Source organism: Mus caroli, chromosome 7, assembly GCF_900094665.2.
Source record: "Mus caroli chromosome 7, CAROLI_EIJ_v1.1, whole genome shotgun sequence".
Classification (NCBI taxonomy): domain Eukaryota; kingdom Metazoa; phylum Chordata; class Mammalia; order Rodentia; family Muridae; genus Mus; species Mus caroli.
Genome location: NC_034576.1, coordinates 46,227,363 through 46,241,833, shown reverse-complemented (window position 1 = coordinate 46,241,833; position 14,471 = coordinate 46,227,363).

Here is a 14,471-nt window from a genome sequence, read left to right as displayed (position 1 = left end):
AAAAAAAAAAGAAAAAAAAATAAAAATAAAAAAGAAAAAAATAAAGTAGTTAAACCTCGTGAGACAAAAATCTGTGAAAATCAGAGGTAGTAAGTGTTAAGGACCAACAAATAGAAGACTATATATTATGTCCCATGTTATAGAGAAGCTTTTGTACAGAGTTCAAATTTAGTTCTCTTTAATGTTCACTGGTTCATGAGACATGGCTTGAAAAACCCAATGGGAGATAACAAACCCATAAAGCAGGTAACCATGGGTAGGCCGTTGGTTGTAGGTGCTGCAGTAGAGAGAGAAGACGCTAAGCCTTCATTTTCCCACGGAGCAGAAGGGTTCAGACTTCTTGGGAAAAAGACTGACCCTGACTAGCTCACTCCACTTACTTTTCAATTCAATCAATTACATAAAATTAATTGGGGCAGGAAAGATTCTAACTACCAAAGTTGTCTTGCTCTTGCTTTCTGAGAGAGCAGACAACCCACACCAATCTCAGTCCCTTTTGACCATGGCTAGCCATAATCAAAAGTAAGAAGACCAAGCTTGCCTGGAGTGTCTTAGGACCAAGGTTTGTGCAGCTGCACGCTCTCACATAGCACCAAGTGCACACTTTCCAGGGAGACTACAGTTCTTCAAGGCACAGTCTTAAAACAATTTCTCAGTCTCTACTGATTAATCCAAATACAGCTTTACTGAAACTGTTGTGAGCCGTCCAGCAGCTCACAAGGACGGGTACACCTGAATAGCAGGCCGGTGCTGAAAGAGAGGGAAACTAGATGATGAGAGGAAGATGGAACCAAGACAGTGTTCTGATCAAGGTTCAAATTTTTAATGGCGACACGCTTTATAAAAGAGGGGGGAAAGTCCATTCCCACCAATTCATCCTTGGAGCCTGGAACCAGCTGCAGGTGATGACGTGCAGGATAGGGCATAGTCTCTGGAATAGCTCGGGGTAGGGGTGGGGGGTGGGGTGGGGGCCTCTCATCAGGTAGCAGTATCTTGAAGAGGAACTGTGACAGTGGCTCAACAACAGAGTGATCTAGGGAGCAAGGCTCCACCCTAGATAATCTCCTTAGTGGCAGCAAGGTCAAGTTCTGGCTCAGCCTGCTTCAGGCTTATGGGAGGCTACAGAGACATTTCACTTAAAGCCAGACACAAAGGCTTCACCTTACACATCATTACAGTTAACTTAAATTTCTATTTTGTAAAGGAATTTTAAGCAGCAAAATGGTTGCTCTGCCAAAGAATCACATTCAAAGATCCTCTAGGTCTATGTGATCTGGTTGGAATGCACATTGTACATCTTTAATCTCTTTGCCTGGAATAGAGACATGCCCTTAGTACATACCTTTAATCCCAAACAATGTTGGCAAGGTTAGTTTGTAGAAGAAAACAATCATGTTTGAAAGTGACTTCTAATTGAGGGGCAGACAAAGTGATGAATCAGAGAAAGATCTGACAAATCAAGTCAAAGATAGAATACACCCACCTCTCACAAGAAAGGATAGGAAAGGGAGGTGACTTAAAAGAGCAGCACAGGGAGAGAGAAGGAGGTATGTTGAGTTCAGTTGAGTGGAGTTCAGTTCAGTTCTGTGCAGTCAGTGCAGTTCAGTTTGTAGAATTCAGGTGCAGTTTCGCCAAACAGCACAATTTGGAGAGAAGCTGAAAGAAGTCAGTTTGAATCAGTCAACTTGGAGAGGCGTTTGAGCCAGAAGAGTTGAGTTGACCAGCCACAGTTAAAAAAGTACTGTGGTAAGCTTATTCAACAGTAAGCCTTTGAGACGAAGAGGCAGTGGATCTGTGAGTTTGACGTCAGCTCTGGTGTGCAGAGCAAGTTCCAGGACACCCAGGCTACACAGAGAAACTGTCTTGAAAAACAAACAAACAAACAAACAAACAAACAAACAAACAAACACAAAGAATAAGTCTTTTAAAAAGAGAGACAGAAAGAGTCTCCATGATCTTTTGTTTAGATCAGGTTGGCCTGTGTGCATCTCCATGGGAGATACTCTTAATTAGATTTACTGAGGCTGATGAATCCCCCCCCACACACACACACATGTGGGCAGCACCATTCTGTGGGCTGAGCCCTGGACCGAATGCAAAGGCGAGAGCTGAGCACCAGAGTGCACTAATTCATTGCTCTCTGCTCCTAGCTGTGGATATGATATGACGAGCTGCTTCATACGCTTGCTGCCTTGACTTCTTGCCATGGTTGGACAGTGACCTGGCATTGTGAACAAAATCAACCTTCTTGCTTTTGTTCAGGTATTTTATCACAGCAAAAAGCCTTTGCCTTCCACCTTGTTTGGGGCAGCTCGCTTGTTACCATGGCATCCACCAGACTGGCTGCTGAGGTTCTAGGCATTCTCTGTGTCTGTGTCTCATCTCCCTCAAGGACCCCTGGGACTATAGACACATTCTACTGAGTCTAGCTTTTATATGAATCCTACGGATCTGAACTCAGGCCCTCATGTTTGGATGGCAAGTACTTTACCCACTGAACCATTTCTTCAGGTTCTAGACTTAAGCTCTCAATTCTGTGTCCACCTAAGCGGTACCAGGATTTCAGCATGCATCTCTACCCCAACTCTCCTTGACATTACAGACCCAACCTCCGCACATAACCCTCATCACCCAGGCAGGGGATAACCAATTTTGAAGCCACAAGCATTGACTGGCTCAAGAGAAGCCATGAGTGAAGGTGCCTGTGAGTCACTATGGGGATCAAGGTAAGTTGGGTGTCAGCTGCTTAGCTCCCTTCCGGTCTCCTCAGACATCTCTCCTGGACATGAATCGTTCTCTAACTTAGGATGACTGTCTAGTGTTTGTCTCCCTGTCTCTACTACCATACCAGCATGGGAGCATGACTAGAGGCATGTTCTGAAGTGCGAAGCATCGGGCTGGGCAGAGGGGCGGGTTTTACAGGGTTTGTGGAGCATGTGCAGTGAGCTGGTGGATAGTACAGAGTGGCTGGAAGTGTTGCTTGGACATTAACCCCGAGTCATGAGGGTGGGGATTTTCAAGTCCCAGGATCAGGAACAGGCCAGGAGCAGGGTCTTTGAGTTTTCTACTGGCCTGTTATCTTACATTCCTCCCTTTTTGTTAATTTACTGTTGATAACCAATCCAGGGTTAGGGAAGGGGGTGATGTTATTGTTAAACTACTTCTTTGCTGTTTGGGGGGGGGGGCGTTGAGGAGCTTAGGACTAACTTGATCTTCACCATCAGGTCATAATCATGGGTGGTAGGCCTCTGGTTCTACAGTCAGGGCTGATGATCCTGTAATAAAAACTGATTAAATATCTGGTTAGGGGCTGGTGAGATGGCTCAGCATGTAAGACTGCTCTTCCAAAGGTCCTGAGTTCAAATCCCAGCAACCACATGGTGGCTCACAACCATCCGTAACAAGATCTGATTCCCTCTTCTGGTGTGTCTGAAGTCAGCTACAGTGTACTTACATAAAATAAATAAATATTAAAAAAAAGGGGGGGGAGTCGAAAGTGAATTGCTCAGACTTTCTGGTATCCTTAGCTCCACTCCCCTAATCACCTTTTAAAAAAAAATCTGGTTAGAAATCTTTTGAATTTGTTGTTTAAAAAAAATCCAGAGAAGAAGTTTTTAATACAGGGTACAATTAGTAGGACTTAAGAAGGGAGGAGAAAGTGGGGGTTAAGGAGGGCAATATCCATTTTCACCTTGGACTGTCAACAATCCACTGGCCAGTGGCATCGAGCTGTTCTTTATGCTTTTGGAGATCTATCTGGGTTTGTCAGGCCCTGTCTTTCACTATACCAGATTGATTGACATATAAGCAACATTTCTCCCTGGGGAAGAGGCGAAGGCCATCATCCTTCTCCACGGTTTGTGTATCTAGTCCTTGTCGATTGTGTAGCAATACAGTGGCCAGTGAGTCAGTTTGGCCCTGGCAGGTGAGAATGGTCTGAGCCCCTGATTGGAGGTCTTGGATGAACGGTGAAGGAACTCGATGCAGATTGTTAGGAAGCTGTTCCAGTGCTGGTGCCTGTTATACCTAGGCCTGGGGAAAGGGGTAGGGTTTGAAAGGCTCGTCCACCATGCTGTACCTCTGCCACTATAAATCCCGTGATGGGAACTAGCAGGAATTCTTCACCAGGTGCTACCCCTAGTTTTGGAAAGGGGAATAGCAGGGCACAAGTCCCAGACCACCCAGAGGGTAGGCAATCGTAAATCTGAGTGCCACAGAGTATGGAGGCATTGTGAACATCTGGGTAGAGAGGCTGGTTGGTAATGCTGAGGGTTGGGGAATTATTACAGTCTGAGGCATCCACCATGCCTACAAAGTGTGTCTCCAAGGAGTTAGAGCAGACTGCAGTAGTGAAGAGAGAGAGAGGTGGAGACATGAGGGGCAGTAGTGATATCTGAATCAGAGTCATTGACGGGGGTAATGAGGGGAGAGTTGGTGAATGAAGCCACAAGGGGCAGCTGTGAGCTTGATCTGGGAGGGATGCCCGGCCAGCGTTCTCAAAAGCAGCCAGGCAGAGCATCAGTGCCAGGCAGAGCACTGGTTTGTGTCTGGTATGTAGAGGTTAAGGTCTGAAATGAGAGGAGTGACCTTGAGGAGAAGGAGGCAGGCTCAGTAGCATCCAAGAGGGGAGACACTAGGAGGGTGAGAGAGAGCCTTGATGAGTGCTGACTCACATCTTCTATTGTTCTATACCTAGATGTGGAAAAAATGGGGTGCACACTCATTGTATTTGGATCATGCCTACTGTGTTTACGTACTTGCTGAGCAGGTCATAATACAGTTTTCCAGGGACACACTCCTCCCATCTGGTATCCCTCAGGTCTTGAATGTAGAGGTGAAAGAATCCCTCCTGTAGGTAAAAATGAGAGGGGGGATCAGGACAGCCCAGATCTGTCTCATAGTATCTACAGGACCAATATAGGTGACATCTGTAAGTTTCTGGCCATTTCTTACACTAACCTCCTGTGGTGGCTTGACCTATAGGAAATGGTGCTGTTAGGAGGAGGGGTGGCCTTGTTGGAGGAACTAAGTCACTTTTGGGGGAGCCTTGAAGTTCTGCCCAGTGGGAAAGAGTCAGTCTTCTCCTGACTGCTTTCAGATCAAGATGTAGAACTCTTGGCTCCTTCTGCAGCATCACGTGTGCCTACATGCTGACATGCTTCCTGCCATGATGAGAATGGACTAAATCTCTGAACCTGTAACTCAGCCCCAATTAAACGTCTTTTATAAGAGTTGCCTTGGCCATGGTGTCTCTTCCCAGCAATGGAAACCCTAAGACATCTTCCTTTTGGTCAGAGGGAAAACAGATATGGGGGTAAGCGCCAATGAGGAAGAGATGGATAAGGGAGCTGTAAGGAACTGGACCAGCCTTTGATAGCTTGCTATGGAGCAGTTTCCCAACCCTATTAGGATGGGCTGTTGGTTAGAGGTAGGGGTCTCTTAGACATTAAACACCCACGTGTAAAAGCTACACAAGACATGTGTAGATAAGGAGACATGGAGGAGGAGGGAGCAAGGCTCAGTCCAGTGGGGTAGAGCACAGCCAACTGTGTGAGGTCTCATTTTTCTAGATCTTCTGGAGATTAAAGGAGCAAGGGCCTGTGGGAAGTGAAGTGACCGGAGCTATCGTTCTCACCGGCAAGAACACACACGGGACAACGGGAATCTTCTGCAGCAAAACTTTATTGCTTCTTCAGGAGGGAAGACCCTGACCCCAGAAAATGGCGTTGCTTATATAGCCCTCAGCCGTGGCGTTTCAGCACCTGATGTGGCATGTCGGCTCCTGATTCGTTGCTCGCCCATCACCCCATTACTACGCCCCGAAGTGGGCAGTGACTAGGCGTGAGTTCACTCTCGCACCTGCGTACAAGGCTTGTTTACTAGTTAGGCACAGTGGAGGCCAGATTGCTTGCGGCACGGCTCTCCACAGTGAAGTGCAAAAAGAACTCACCCCACTGTTTTGAAAAATTGAGTTTAAGATGTGAGAAGATGGGTTTAAGATGTAGGCGATGGCTTTGACATGTGAGATATGTATTATCACTGGACCATCTCGACCACCAGCCATCCAAGTAATGGTGTGAAGAGTTTTTATTATTTATGAAAGCTTGCACTTAGCTGACTTGTTCCCTGCTACTTGAATAACTTAAATTAACCCATTCATACTAATCGGCCTCAATGCCACATAACTGATTATCTCTCCTCACTCCTGGCTCATTTTTCTTCCTCTGAATCTGGATGGCGAATCCCCATGCCTGATTCTTTCCCAGAGTTCCAATCTCTGCCCAGAAGTCACGACTATCCTTTCCTGCACAGCTATTGGCTATTAAGTTCTTTATTAAACCAATCAGAATGTGCCTTAGTCAAGTGAGGAAGGACAGAGACATCTACACACAGTGTACAAAAAGATTCTCCCAACATCTCCCCCTTTTGATCTAACAAAAGGCTCTTCTTTTAACATCTATGAACTATAGACAATAAGAACAGTTGTGAGGCCGGGCGTGGTGGCACACGCCTTTAATCCCAGCATTCGGGAGGCAGAGGCAGGCGGATTTCTGAGTTCGAGGCCAGCCTGGTCTACAAAGTGAGTTCCAGGACAGCCAAGGCTACACAGAGAAACCCTGTCTCGNGCAGGCGGATTTCTGAGTTCGAGGCCAGCCTGGTCTACAAAGTGAGTTCCAGGACAGCCAAGGCTACACAGAGAAACCCTGTCTCGAAAAAACCAAAAAAAAAAAAAGAACAGTTGTGAGAACTATCAGGTAAGAATTACATTCACAATGGCTAGTCCATTTGTACTTGACAACCTTGGAGAAAGTACTCTACTATTATCCTATCTTGGTGAGTCCAAGGGTCTGTACCTAAATCACTTTCTATAACTTTTGTTTATCAACCTAAAAACATCTTAGACCTTAGACTATTTTGTTAAATACTAAACAACTTAAGCTTATATGTGAGACTATAACTATGCAGTTTTCAAACCCATCAGAGTCCTGAGGAGGATAAATATTATCTGAGTAGATAGAAAGGGCAGAGCAAACAGCCTTAAAAGCTATAGAAATGCAGGGTCTGCTGGCTGCCTGCACAGCCACCCAAGGTTCCTCTGCAACACTAGAGCATCCATCTTTAGCCTACAGGCCCAGAATATCAGACAGACTTTTCTGTGAAGCAGGAACTATGAAGGACTGGCCTACCTTGTCTTGGCAAAGTTTGGCAGTTGACTTCCCTGAGTCTTGCTGGCCTACAGTTTGGACATCGTGCAGTCAGCAGTTGAGGCAAGGGCAGTCCTTTGCCTGGTGGCAGTTTTGTCACATAGAAGCAAACTCCATATGGAGGTTCTGTGATGCCATCATCTTCTTAGAAGTAGGAGGGGTGCTGCCAGGAGCACACATGTCGCACTGTCATGAAAGGCCTTATGCTAATAAAGCATCTTTAAATGCCAAATTCTATAGATTCTCTGAGGTTTTTGAAGAGCTTCTACCTATCTAAAGTGTATTTGAATAGGCAAACATTGCTTGTTTCTAGCTATTTACTATCTCTTTAACTTTGAAAACATCTACAGGAAGTTAAATAAGGCTAATTTCTGCAATTAACTAAACTAGTAGCTAACATGACCATAAACTTGCTTGACTTACTATTAACTTGCATTTATTAATTATCCTAACCAGTTTATGATGGTAGCTTTTAAGAACTAGAACTTTACATTACATTAAAAAAATTTATTTATTTATTTTATGTATGTGAGTACACTGTTGCTGTCTACAGTCACACCAGAAGAGGGCATCAGATCCCATTACAGATGGTTGAGAACCACCATGTGGTTGCTGAGAATTGAATTCAGGACCTTTGGAAGAGCAGTCAGTGCTCTTAACCACTGAGCCATCTCTCCAGCCCTTACATTACATTTTAAAATGAGCTGCATAGGTACAATAAGACAAGAGCTGAAACATAATATACGGTATGTTGTAGCAAAATATAACCTTAAATTTGTATTAATATATAATAATTTATATCAAAGTAAAACATTTGGCTTGTTGATGTTCTTTAATTTAAAAGTAGATTCGATAATCTACCCTTTTATCTACTATTCCTGTATACTGTCTTTTGTGTCATTCCCCTTTCCCCGTAACACTAGATAGGAGAAAGAACAATAGAGGAAAGGGAGAGAGAGAGAGAGAGAGAGAGAGAGAGAGAGAGAGAGAGAGAGAGAGAGAGCCCTGAATCTAACTTCCTTTACTTTGTTTCCTCCCTGACTAAGACTGTTAGCAACTTAACCAACCCCCTTACACAATGATAAACATCCATCATCCACCTCTAGGGAATTGGGTCATTGTACTCTTAAAATTGTTTCCTGCTGTCTGGGAGTGACAGTACCTTTCTGGGGCCCTAAGAAAATTGGGACATTGTCCAGGTCCTGGGAAAACTAGTTGCATCATTTGCTGTCCAGTCTCTGTTTGATGGGAAAGTGCAGGGCTTAACTGATGTCCTGGCTGGAACAGTCTCTGAGGCTGGACCATCTTAGCTAGCTGTCTTGAAGTTGTTCTGGATGCAGATCTTTGAGCAACTAAAGGCAGTCTGTGAGACTGGATCACCTGGACTTTGTGTCTTATCTTCAGTGGTGCCTGGTCTATTTGCTTTGCAAACACACTAACTTTTAAAGGTGATACACATTTCTGCATTTACACTTGTATGGGATAGGCAGTGGGCACAAGTCAGCTAAAGATGATTCTCTGCTCTATGTTTTAGCAGGTAAGGGAGCAAACTTTATAAGTCCATTTGGACTGCATGAACAAACTGTGATAGAAATGTCCATTCATGCCATATGAAAGGATGGCATGTTATAATACGTTTTGAGAACTCTGTAGCCAAGAAAACAGTCTCAGCCAGTCTCCCAACTGTTGCTATGCGAAGGGAACAGCACGCACATCACTGTTTTGTTCTTGGTATCTTCCTGTGTGTCTGCCAAGATTTTCTGGAGGTCTCCCCTGGTCAAATCTAATCTTTATTAATTTTGAGGGAATCTCGGCTTTTTATTTCCTTTTGAAACAAAGGCATAACCTGCCCCCAACACAACACATTTCCTGAATCCATTCTGAGGTTATCACATGTATAGGCTGATTTAATTCTGCAGTCCTTTCTAAAATCCAGTGTTTTTCAGCAGCTGTGCTACCTGCCTAAATGACATTAAAAAAATTTAAAGTCAATAGGCATTATTTAATCTATCTCTGGGAGACCTTATATCCCCCTTCTGTTTAATGGGCATTTCCTTTATAGTCCTGTTAGATCTCTCCACAATTGTTTGCCTTGTAGGATTTTAAGGTATTCCAGTAGTATGTTTTATGTTATAATATTTATTTAATTGTTGCATTTGATTGGATTCATATGCTGGAACATTATCAGCTTTAATCTGTGTACTGGCTGGTTTTGTGTGTCAACACAAGCTAGAGTTATCACAGAGAAAGGAGCTTCATTTGGGAAGTGCCTCTATGAGATTGAGCTGTAAGGCATTTTTTTCAATTAGTGATCAATGGGGAGGGCCCAGCCCATCGTGGGAGGTGCCATCCCTGAGCTGGTGGTCCTTCCTGGGTTCCATATGAAAGCAGGCTGAGCAAGTCATGTGGAGCAAGCCAGTAAGAAGCACCCCTCCACGGTCTCTGTATTAGTTCCAGTTTCTAGGTTTCTGCCCTGTTTGAGTTCCTGTTCTGACTTTCTTTGGTGATGAATAGCAAGTTGAAAGTATAAGCTGAATAAACCCTTTCCTCTCAACTTCCTTTTTGGTCGTGGTGTTTCATCACAGCAACAGAAACCCTAAGATAATCTGCAAAGGCATCTCCAAGATAGCTACCATCTCTAATCAATGTGCAGTCCCAAAGTCAGCCTTCTTAGAACTCAAGGCTTATAAACACATTGAAATCCTGAGTAGGTATCAATTGTATGATGTGTTAACACATGTACATATTTTAATTCTCCAAGCCCTACAAAATGAAACACAGAAGCTATTGTATGTTATTGCTCTAAGATGGCATCATCAAACCTAATCTGTACTCTTAATTCAGAATATTCTATCTCTATGGGTTGCCATTCTGTAATCTCATCAGAAGTCGGCGCCATAGGCTTTAGATTGGATTCCTCTGAAGATTTTTTTTTTTTTAATTCTGATTCAAAGAATCTTCTATTACTTGTAACCTAGCATTCAATTTTTCAGTTCTCTCCTTATTCTGATTTTTCTTTAGAGAAGATATAGAAAACTATGATCATTACTGAACACATTGTAATTAATTCCATGATACAGCAACTGAAATGAAACTTTATGGGGCCAAAGTGCCCTCTGTCATTGTATTCTCCATTTTTAACATAGAAAATATTTCCTTTTTAATCTCTCTAACTCTCTCCTTCCATCAGAGACTTCACTTTATTTTTATTCAAACTTAATATTTCTTTTTAAGACAGTCCACATTCACTTTTCTTTCTTCAGTCTCTCTGTCTCTCTGTCTCTCTCTGTCTCTCTCTGTCTCTGTCTCTCTCTCTCTCTGTCTCTGTCTCTGTCTCTCTCGTTCGTTCGCTTGCAGGCCATGAAGTGAGGTGCTTATCTGCTCTTTCTTAAAGGGACCTAGTCTCCCTCTGTGTTCAGAGCAGCATGTGGTCACTAGGGAAATGCTGTGGTGCCCCACCCACCCACCCATTTCTACGTGGGACTTTTCTCAGGCTCTAAACTTGGATTTATGCCTTCCATGCTGGGTGCCAATTATTGTCAGGCTGTCTCGACCCACCAGTTGCCCAAGTAATGATGTAGAGACTTTTTATTATTTATGAAAGACAGGTTTTAGCTGGCTTGTTCCCAACTAGCTCGTACATCTTAGATTTACCCTGGTGAATCCCCAATGCCTGATTCTTTCCCAGAGTTCCTCTCTCTGCCCAGAAGTCCTGCCTAATGCACCATTTGTACAAGGTTCGTTTGAGGTCAACTTGACCATGTCCTTGGAAAACAATATTCTGACAGCCCTAGAAATGAGAGCCCTAGACCAGTCCCTGAAGGCAGGGTCATTACAGTGCACATCCAGTCCCCAATGTACACTTGATCCCTGTAATCTGCTCAAAGAAGGGCAGAAGTATCTAAGATATTCTAGCCAACACTGCATACCAATTCACCAATTCAAACTCATTTTTAGCATTCACTATGCTAATTAATAAGCCAATGAGTACACAAATGGAAAGCCATTTCTAAACTCCATCATGCCTACCCAGTAAGGCTGGTGTCTCTGACTAGTGGAAGCCCTTGTTATAATTGCCCTTCTAGCTTTTTAAAAATTGGTAGTGTGAAGGGCTGGAGACTTGGCTCAGTGATTAAAAGACTCTATTAAACCAATCAGAAGTTACCTTACTTAGGCTGGTGAGGAAGGTCAGAGACACACCTTCATATATGTGTATGGGATGAGGTAGTAGCTCTTCTAGGTCCCAACGCAAGAATGAAATGGGGAGTATGCTGAGATTGGCCAGGGGAGGAGGTTTGAAATGTCAAGGGGTGGGCATAGCTGACAGATCAATGTACCATCCTCTATCAGTGCTACCTGAAGGGAGAGATGTTGGGAAAGAGGTTGTGTTTGGAAGCCCTTTACATTTGGGTGTTGGGAAAAGTGATAAGAAGAGAAGAGAGTAGTAGGTGATCCAAAGTTTAACTTTTTTGATTCACAAATAAGCAGCCAGAGCACACAGGCAAGGTGCCATTCTACCACTGGATACCATTCAACCAGTGGGTACCATTCTATCATACTACTATTGGGTACCATTCTACTACTGGGTATCATACTACCATTGGGTACCATACTACCAGTGGGTATCATTCTACTATTGGGTAGTATGGTCTAATTTTTTTAGTAAGTATGTATCTTAGTTAGGGTCTCATTGCTGTGAAGAGACACCATGACCAAAGCAACTCTTATAAAGGCAAACATTTCATTGGGATTGGCTTACAGTTTCAGAGGTTTAGTTCATTATCATCATGGTGGAAAGCACAACAGCATGCAGGCAGACACTGTGTTGGGGAAGGAGCTACATCTTGATCCACAGGCAGCAACGAGGAACTGGATTATATACTGGGCAGAGCTGGAGCATAGGAGACCTCAAAGCCCACATCCACAGTGACATACTCCATATACATATACATCCATAGTGCCACTCTCTATGGGTGAAGCATTCAAACACATGAGTCTATGGGGGCCATACCTATTCAAACCACCACAGTCCAATCCCTTGCCCCCATAGATGTGTAGCCATACTATAAGGCAAGATGCAGTTATTCCAACAACAAAAGTCCCCATTGTTTATCACAGTCTCAACAATGTTTAAAAGTCTCTTCTGAGATTCATGCAATCTGTTATCTGTAACCCCCTATAAAATCAAAATAAAAAACAGACCTCATGCTCCCAACATTTAATGGCATAGGATGTCCATTACTGTTCCAAAACATGAGAAGGTGAGCATAGTGAGGAAAGACTGGACCAAAGCAAGACTGGAAACTGGTCAGGCAAACTCCAGACTCTGCATCCCCATGTCGGATGTCAAAATGCTCTTCAGATCTCCAACTCCTTTCAGCTTTGTTGACTGCAACACACTTCTTTCTTATAGGTTGTTTCCACTTCTTGTTAGCAGCTCTCCTCAGCAGGTATCCCACAGCCCTGGCATCTCTAACCTCTTGGGGTCTCCAAGGCAATCCAGGCTTCAACTTCACAGCTAGCTTCACACAATGGCCTCTGGACCTCCATGCAGGGACACGTGCCTGGCCTCAGCAGCTTTCCTTACTCAAAGAGGGAGGTTTCATAACCCTTTTTACACGATGGTCTCTCTAGGCCTCTATACAGAGACACTCCTAACACATTCCTGGCCTCGGAGGCTTTCCTTAGTCACAGAAGAATATTCCATCCTTGATTCTAAAGCCAGGCACGTGGCCTAAGCTGCCAAATTCAGCTGCTTGTTGGGGGCTGGAACATGGGCCTCTTTGTTCAATTATATCTTCACCAGCTTTCTGTTTTCAGTAGTTTCCTTCACTGCCTAAATTTGACTGTTCTGAAACTTGCTCAGTAGACCAGGCTGGCTTTGAATTCAGAGATCTACATGTCTCTGTCTCTGGAGTGCTGACATTAAAGTTGTGTGCCAACACAATGCCTGGACTTTAATCCTTTTTCATTATAGGTCTTTATAAGCATGACAACTATGTCTCAAGATCTGGATTAAAGGCATGTGTTGATCTGGATCAAAAGTATCTGTCATCCCACCTCAAGGTCCAGATCAAAAGCCTCTGTCTTCCAGCTTCAAGATAAAGATCAAAGGCATGTTTCTGCCACAAGTTTCCAGTCAAGTGTGCCCTCCATTTGTAGATTGTAGGAAATTCCAGATATAGTCAAGTTGACAATTGAGAATAGACAACACAGTATGCAGCAGGCACAGAGGAAGGTCCCAGATGGTGACCCAGGACCCTGAGGACATATCCCTCCTTTCCTGTAATATATAGAGAGAAGGGAGCAGGTTATATCTGGAAGGTAGGGCCTGTTAAAGCTTATGAAAAAGCTTGGAAATGGGCACAAGGAGGGGTTCATGTGGAGGCCACCTCATATAGGGAATGAGGAAGAAGGAAGAAAGAGGATAACCAAGAATGTAAGAAACCAGCTACCTTAAGAAGGATATGGTTTCATCCTTTGTGGTGGGGATGGAGAGTGTCTGAATTAGGCATTTTCTATCTAGAGTAATAATACCCTTATGAATTAAAGTCATATTTAGTCCCAGATAAGTAACTTGAGGGGTTGGCAGCTGGACCTTAAAGAGTGAGACCTTACATCCCCAGCTAGACAGGAAGTTTAGTAGAGTTGAGGTAGCAGCCTGGCTAATTTGTAGGAGGCACTACAGAGAAGATCATTTCTGTATAGCATAAGCTTAAAGTCAGGAAGAGAGAGAGAGAGAGATTAAATCAGAGGCCACATCCAGACCAAATAAATTCAGGTTGTTCCAGAAGCCCTAGGGTAGGATGTTCCAAGTGAGGTGGATAGAAAGGTTAATGTGTGGGTCATTTCAATTAAAGGTAAAGATATTTGGTGGCTTGGGGTCGAGAGGAATGGAGGAATGGAAAAGAAGATATCCTTTGAGGTCTAGGACAGAGAAATGAGAGCTTCCCGAGGGCTTGGTGGAGAGGAGAGTATATGGGTGAAGAAGAACCTCTGAGAGGGAAGGAGTTGGAGATCCTGAACCAAGTGGTAGGTGCCATTGGGTTATTAACCACAAGTATTGGGGTGTTAAAGGGGAACACATCGGGGCACAAAACATTTTAAGTTTGTCTCTAATGTCAGGGAATCTCTGGGAGGAGAAGTGGCTCATGAAGTGTTGTGTCCAGCCAGCAGATCACAGCCTGGGTTCTAGCCTGGAAAGGCATTTTGGAAACCTGGAAGAGAAGAGGGGCTAGGCGGCGAGAGAAGGGAATGAAGCTAAGA